The 8,222-nt window shown below is 36.3% G+C and overlaps 1 non-coding gene across 1 annotated transcript; it reads right to left on the bottom strand.

Moving 5' to 3' along the window:
* Positions 1–7,843: 7,843 nt before the first annotated feature.
* On the bottom strand, positions 7,844–7,960 carry LOC114578640. The gene has a single exon (XR_003699632.1). It is a non-coding gene; the product is annotated as a small nucleolar RNA snoR74 (small nucleolar RNA).
* Positions 7,961–8,222: the final 262 nt, after the last annotated feature.

Raw genomic sequence — 8,222 nt, 5'->3', positions numbered from 1 at the left:
GGTGATCTTGGGCTCGTTGGATTTGTCTCGTCGAGCCGCTCGATTTGAGTATAAGCTCGTTAAAATCGAAGACCGTTTGGTAACTCAAATTGTGGTACAAGCTTTCCAACAGCACTTCAGGCGCTTGATTTGGGCTCACTTGGACTCGGATTGAGTTGAATTTGATGTCGTTGGGTTTGTATTTCTGAGACGCTCAGTTTGACTGTAAGCTCGCTGAAATTGGAGTTCAGATGCTCCCATATTTAATTTCAGAAATTCCCAACTTGATTTTTGCCTCGAGATTCGTGCCCGATCAAGATAATTTCTTGAGGACGTATCAAGTATGTACATATAAACATTTTCTTAATAATTGATTTTATTTAGTTACATTTTTATGGCATAAACAAGTTGTATAAAATATATAACATATTATATAATAAAGCATTTATTCAATATAATAAAATATTATTATGTTAAGCCTTTAATAAAATACAATAATTTTCCTCACTCATTATTAAATATTTCTTAATAGTCTCATGAGATCATATAAAAGATAAATTATAATAGACAAGTGGTTTTAAAAAATAATTAAAGATAAAAAATGAACAATTGCATGAGAAGATGTTAGAGTCAAAGCAATATATTAAAATCAGGATGTTTCGTCATTTTATACAACAACAACAACATCAACCATTTATCTCATTATGTTGGGTTGGCTACACAAATACTTTTTTCTTCATAGTGTCATGTTAAAAGTCAAATTTTCATTTAAATCTAATAAAGAAATATCATTCCTAATATTTTATAACCAAGTCTTCTTAGGTTCACCTCTACCTTTCTTAACATAAGCCAAATCTAATACATCTACTATCCTAACCGCATCATCGGAAGGTCATTGTTTTAATGTGACGAAACCATCTAAGGCGACTCTCTATAATCTTATTTGTCACTGGAACTACTCCAACATTTTCACGTGTAAGCTTATTTCGTATCTTGTCTCTAAGAGTAAAGTCACTCATCCACCTAAGCATCCTCGTTTCTGCACACTTAACCTAAATATATAGTATGTTTCTTTTTTAATGACCAACATTATTCGCCATAAAACATTGTAGGTCTCGCCACCATCTTATTGAATTTTCCCTTAAGTTTGAGGGTTACTTTTCAATCACACAACTAGCACGATGCATTCCACCACTTCAACCATCCAACTTGAATTCTACTAATAATATTCACATCTATTTCACCATCACTCTAGATAATAGACTCAAATTTTCATCATTTTATAATTGATAATAAATATAAATCTCACCTCTGTAGTTCACTAATCACATACTAACTATGAAAATAAATCAAAATGTATGTAAGAATATTTTAATATAACTTGTATCAAGATGAGTATAAAAGCTCTTAGATTTAAGCTTAAGCTGTTTTTAAAAGAAATAACAAAGCCGTCTCAAATGAATTCTTATTGTTTTCTAAAGCAACTTTATAGTATAAAAATGTTTAGTTTTGATACCTCACCAAAAATCGCCTTGTTTCAGCACGAATCTCGAGGCATATTCAAGCCGAAAACTTCAGAAATTAAATTTGGGACCATCCAAGCTCCAATTTTAGCAAACTGGACGTCTCGAAGATAAGAACCCAACAACACCAAAATCGGTTCAATTCAAGCCCAAATGGGTCCAAAATAATGAAGCAAAGAGTATTTGAAAGGTTCAAATTATTAATTGGATGACCAAATAATCTCTAAGTATGTCATGCTTATAGCCAAATTGAGTGGCTAGATAAGACGAATATAACGAGCCCAAGATCACTTTATTCTGGCATCATTTGGACACATAAATGCTCAACGAACACCAATGATTGAGGGGATCAATACAGGTCGTCCGATGGAGCACTCCAAATTTGCCTTAGATCTTCTCCATATTTACGGGGCAAGGCATTTTTAAAAATTTATAAATAGACTCTCACTTCCGACCCGAAGGGGAGCTGAGAGCATGGACATTTAATTGGAGATTAGATAGGGCTCTGAGGCTTCAAAGATCTAGAGCTCCACCCAGGCAACACCGCTGGCAAGCCTCCATCTACAATCATCGGACAACCGCTCGGTCGTCGACATTTGTTAGACCACCACCCGGCTGCCGACTGTCGCCAAACTTCTGCTCGATCACGACCAGACTACTGCCCAGTCGCCCTCCAAAGACTTTTGCTCTACCGTCGACAACCGCCATACCACCGGATGTCTGCCGACCGTCGTCGGACTTCCACCCAGCTGCAGACCGTCATCAGACTTCCGCTCAATCATTGCTTGACCACCGCCTAGTACTATCATTTGTAATTAAAAATAAATACTAGTGAAAATCATTTCAACTGGTTCATACCCCATATTTTTTCCCCTTTTTAAGAATTTTCCACATAAAAATCTGAATATTTTTAAGACTCTCGCATCCTTCTTTCTTATATGTTTGTGTGTTGGATCTTCATACCAAACTTAGACGCTAAATTCTATATCTCTCTATCGCCATGAATGCTCTAGTCCGCAATAAGTTTAAAAAAAAAATTTACTAAAATAATGCTTTAAAAAAATGGTTTAAAATGAAATCTTATTTTAAGATTACTTCACTTTATTATATTTAAGTACCAATCCTAATATAAATTTAATAGCTCATATAGATTACATCAGCTTACCTTACACAATTATTCTTCTGACAAATGGCTGCAAAATATTTATTTGTCGTAATTTACCCAAATAAAGCACCTTCAATGATTCGTCGGATACGCTAAAAATGACAATCCGTAGTACGTCGCTTTAATGTGCACCAATACTTTATTAATTGCCAACTCCCTTAAACAATAGTTAATTCATTAATTAATTTTTGTATTATGATTAAGATGTAATTAATATAAATTAATTTCGGGAAAATTAAAAATTTCTACGCGGATGTCCATAAATGGAGCATTTGGACACCAAGGGTGGATTTGGCCCATCAGGCCCTAAAATACCCAAAAGGGTTCTATCAGCGACCGACCAGCTTTCTCTTTTTTATCCATTATTTCTATTTTTTAATATTTATTATTTAAAAAATTATTTGTTACATTAATCATTATTTACAATCATGCTTGGGCTAGCTAATCACCAAAAGCTCTCAATTATTACTTCCTCTGACCGGACGTAGAGCTACGTTCGGCCCCCAATAACATGTCGCCACGTGCTCTTACTCTTTACCGCGCGGCCCGACGACTTGACCCGGACCGGAACCCGGGAATGCTATGTTCGCGTATTGCGAGGTATTACTCGGTATTTGTTCGGTATTGCTAGGTATTGCTTGGCAATAATGAGAAATACCGCTATGTGAAGACCAATATCAAGCAATACCGAGCAATACCGAGTTGTACCGAGTTTTTCTAAAAAAACTTGATACAACTCGGTATTGCTCGGTATTGGTTATTGCCGAGCAAAATCGACCAATATCTAGCAATACCGAGCAATACCTAGCAAAATCGAGAAATACCGAGCCATCATGGGTCCGTTCCGGGTCGGGTTGTCGGGGCGCGCGATAAAGTGAGAACGCGTGGCGCGATTCTACTGGCGGCCGAACATAGAGCTACGTCCTTTGACCGGACCAAATAAAAGTTCCAACCAATGAGTCTACAGACTGATGGTCTGATCGTTTCTTTCCGATGTTGAAATGGAGTAATTAATTTCATTTGACTAATGAGACTGCAAAATTATTGTCCGTCATATCGTTCTGTTATGTTTGAATGTGGTTAGTTGCATTTAACTTTTAAATGATTTATATATTTTGGAATTTTCTGATCTGTTGCCATGCTAGTAATGGTTGACATTCGCTGTTAATAGTCTTAGCTAAAGGTTTCATTTAGGACGGCTTTTCTACTATTTTTTTAAACAGTTTTTTAGCATTATAATTTTTTATTCAAGAAATTTTTGCATCAAAAAGTTGATTTAGAAAGCAATAAGAAAGCTATCCCAAACAAAGGGCTTCATTTGTAATCAAATGCAAGCACTAGTGGATTCATTCAAACTGGGCAAGATCCTGTGATTTCCCCCATTTTTAGGGGTTCCACGGAAAAACTTTTGTGTCTTTTATAAACACTGCATCCCAACATATTTATTTGTTTGTATGTTGGATTTTCGTATAAGGCTAGGATGCTAAACTATATATTTATTTGCCGCCGAGAATTTTCCAAGACCCAGCACTAATTATTCTTGTGGCTTAATGCTACGTAACATATCTTAGAATGGCACAACAATATTGAGTTTATCATAAGGATTGATACATCGCAAGAAAATTCATATGATCATCATGAATTTAAAATGAATAGTTAAAGTAAACATTTTTAGAATTAAATTTAGAGCCATCCGGACTATCATTTGAACAATTTTATAGTTGAACTGAACGTGCCGACATGACAAATCCAATGATACCAAAAGTGATCAGATCTAAGTCAAAAGGAATCCAAGTCTAGCACTTAAAGCATAAATATATGAACTTTTGAATAGTAATTGAAACACCAAATGATCTCATTGTCTTGTCTGCTTATAATCAAATTGAGCTGCTTGACAAAATGAATCAAACGAGCTTATGATTATTCAATTCTAAGATCATTAAGGTACTCAAACTAATAAAAATAAGAGAGCAGACAATTAATATGCATTTAGTTTTTTGTATAGTTTTCATTCACGAAATTTCATATAAAAATAAACACATTCTTAAACACCAAGTTAAGGCACATATTATCACTCATTGCATCCAAGGGCGGAACTGTAGTGTACTTAGGGGGGGCAATTGCCCCCCCTCAAAAAAAAAATTTTTTTTATAGGAGTAAAAATTTTTTTAAAAAAAATTATAAGAGAGTAAAAAATTTTTTTGCCCCTCCTTAAATTTTTTTTTGCCCCCCCTAAAAATTTTTTTTTTCCTCTTTTGTCCTAACTTGTCCTAAAATATCTATATATTTCTTCACATTTAGTTCTAATATTTTCTTTCATGCTTTTAATAACAGTTTAATTATACATTTTTTCTTTATTTTTCTTACTTAATTTTTTTAAAAAACTTTTCGTAATGTATAGATATATAATATTATTTTTTTAATATTTAATTATTTTTTGTGTTGTATTTTTGCCCCCCTCAAAATTAATGCCGGTTCCGCCCTTGATTGCATCCCTAAAATAAATCTGTTGGCTCAGCTTACAGCCAAACCAATTAAACCGTCCACTATTCCTTTAAAGCTTCAATGCATAAATCGGTGTGATTCCTTAGCCTTCATTTGGGACGGCTGTTTTACGGCTTTTAAACAATTTTTTAATTTTTTTTACTGAAAAGTTGCTTTAAAAAGCAGTAAGAAAGTCATCCCAAATGATCCCTTAAGCACATTTAGCGGCCACTTACTCTTAAAATTACAATTAGATCTAAAAAAAAGGCCTATTCTGTTTAATTAATTTTTATTTTGCCTTTGCGATCCTTCTTTTGAATTTTTGAGCGATTAACCTTTTTCGAAGTTAAGGATCTCTTTTAATTAAGAGAATTTGTTTACTTAAAAAAAAAGGTTAATTGCTCAAATAGAGCATTTAGCAATTCAAGTTGTTGTCATAAACTGATTTAAAAAAAAAAAACAAATTTTATTGCAATAGAAAAAGGAGTACATGATGCAGATAAACAGAACGATTAAAAGGAACAAAAGATACAAAGGCATAAAACCCCATTAGGCTCAATATTTGGCAGAGGCTTCCAACTACACCGAGACCGGGCACAGACCATCCAATTTGGAGGGAGAGCAGACGAGCACGAAGTAGCCAACCAAATAAATGGAATAGAGACTCCAACCGAGTAAGAAATGAACCACCAAAGGTTGCCACGGACCACGCCACAGAGTAGTGAGCCCTAGCCACATCATTGCCCGAAACCTCCAGCAAAATGGCAACCACCAAAAGCAACGGGATAATACCAACCAACCAATGCAGCCCACGATAACTACCCAAAGGGAAAAACAGAAACCAGAAACACAGCCACATAATTATTTCCTACCACGATAGGAAACAGAGACAACAGGATGATCAATCTGTAAAGCAAAAACAACCCCAGGTTCATCATCGCCATTAGAAGAGTTTGACCCCTCCAACCAATCAATTTGCTCAAGACAACTGCAATTCAAAGTAGACTTTAAATGGAATTTCAATTCCTCATTAGAAATAAGGGAAATAGGGACTTCAATAAAAGGTTCACCAGACGAATGCTTAGGAGCTGGAGGGGACAAAGAAGCATAGCCATCCACTTCCAATTGCACAGAGTAACACAAGAAGTTCCAACCAACTGCACAAGAACCATATCATTGATAGGAGAAGACACATCATAAACAACAACCATAGGGTCAGCAGACCCCCCAAAATAACCCCCACAGACAGATCAGTTGGAGCAAGCACAGCAGCCCCACAAGATAAGCTACCTTTATGATTAGTGTGACAATTCAACTCTCCCACCTCACCAAACTTAGGAGCAAAAAAAGAAGAAACGAAAGGCACACTCCCCACCTCAAGACCAACATGCTCGATAGGGACAGACGGGGAGGGAACCAAAATACCGACAGACGGGCCATCAACGACCAAAGCTAAGGGGCTAGCGTCACAGGTAGCAACCAAAGTTTCCACAAACTCAAAATTCACTCTGTTAATATCCTCAATCTCCTTAGTAATAACAGTAATCTCCATCGCAGGCAAGAAAGGACCCTCATTAACCAAAGGCACGCCAGGCAACGCACAGGGAGAAGAAATAGAACCAGGAATGTTTTAGTAGCATAAATAGGCTGATTAGCCTCAAGGGGAAGGGAGGAGGAAATAACCAGCTCTGGATTAACCTTGCCTGAAATCAAAGGATCAGTAGCAGGACTACATAAATTACCAAATGAATGCCCAAAACACTCACAAGAAGCACAAAATTGAGGGAAATCCTCCAAAACCACTTGCTGAACATAGTCAGACTTCTCAGGGCCTAACCAAACCTTATCGGGGTAGGACTTAGTAACATCGAGCTCTACCAAAACATGAGCTAGGGACGGCCTGGAACCAATGGAGGTAGCAAAATTAATTTTCAGGGGTTTGCAAAAGAGTAAACCCAAACCGTGAAGAATGCGGGGAGAGAAAAGGTGAAGGCGCAAATGAGGGAAAGAGACCCAAATGGGAACAATCGGTGACTCAACACTAATATCCACAGGGGGTGACCACTTGGTAAGCTTCATATAATAATTATACACTAAATATGATCTATGACAGAACACACGACAGTAATCAAGATCATTTTTCAACTTGATAAGGATATTCTTCGGATCCAGCAGGGTGACCAAAAATTCCCCATTCAATTTAAGATTAAAGAAAAATCTTCGTATAGAGTCCAGAGACGATCGTTTCGATGGGAAAAACCCAACTAAAGGGAAGTGGAAATGGGCAGCTAAAGCATTGATCTCCTCTTCCGATATCCAAATAGAAGGTAATCCATGAAAAGAGAAAACCTTAAGTTCTGGAAAAGTAGCGACATAAGACAAGCCCACAAGAACATCTAAAAAAGAACGAGATGAAGAAGAACCCTCTAAAAAACCCAGGTTGCAGAGCTTCGGAGCCATGTCGGCACTCATCAGAAAGACAGAAAAACCAAACCAACAAACGAAAAGCCAAGAGCACAACCAGAGAGTAAGGAGAACTTCCCTGAAGGAACATAAGAAGGCGGCGCCAACGAAAAGCCCCGGCCGAACAACCGCGCAGGAGAGAGCTAGGGGAAAGCCCTAGCAGTGCTCACACGGCAATCCCACATCGAAAATTCTTTTATTAAATCATAATATCATAACAACGTCAAAAATGTGTATCATTGTTTATTGAACCATATACTATTGATAACTAGCAATGGTTCACCCAATAACGATGAATATATTTCCCTAAAGTATACGAGAAAAAAACAGATAAATAAACAATTTAAGAAATAAATATTAATTATTTGTAATAATTTTGAACGAGTTGCGTGCTGGAACATTTGTGACGATGGAGAGCAAGTATTTAACATTTTAGCTTTTTGTTGACCCATATTGATTCATTAGTCATAGACTATTCTTTCAGTATTTAAGTGTCTTGATGATGTTAAAATTAAGTAATCCTATGGTTGTCGGATTCATCGGGTTAAGAAGCTCAATTTAATTATAAGCTTGTAAGATTAGATATTACTCAATCCTCAAATTAATTC

Source organism: Dendrobium catenatum, unplaced genomic scaffold (genome assembly GCF_001605985.2).
Source record: "Dendrobium catenatum unplaced genomic scaffold, ASM160598v2 original_scaffold_101648, whole genome shotgun sequence".
Classification (NCBI taxonomy): Eukaryota; Viridiplantae; Streptophyta; class Magnoliopsida; order Asparagales; family Orchidaceae; genus Dendrobium; species Dendrobium catenatum.
Note: the sequence above shows the minus strand (reverse complement) of the source record. Positions and strands in the feature narration are given on the sequence as shown.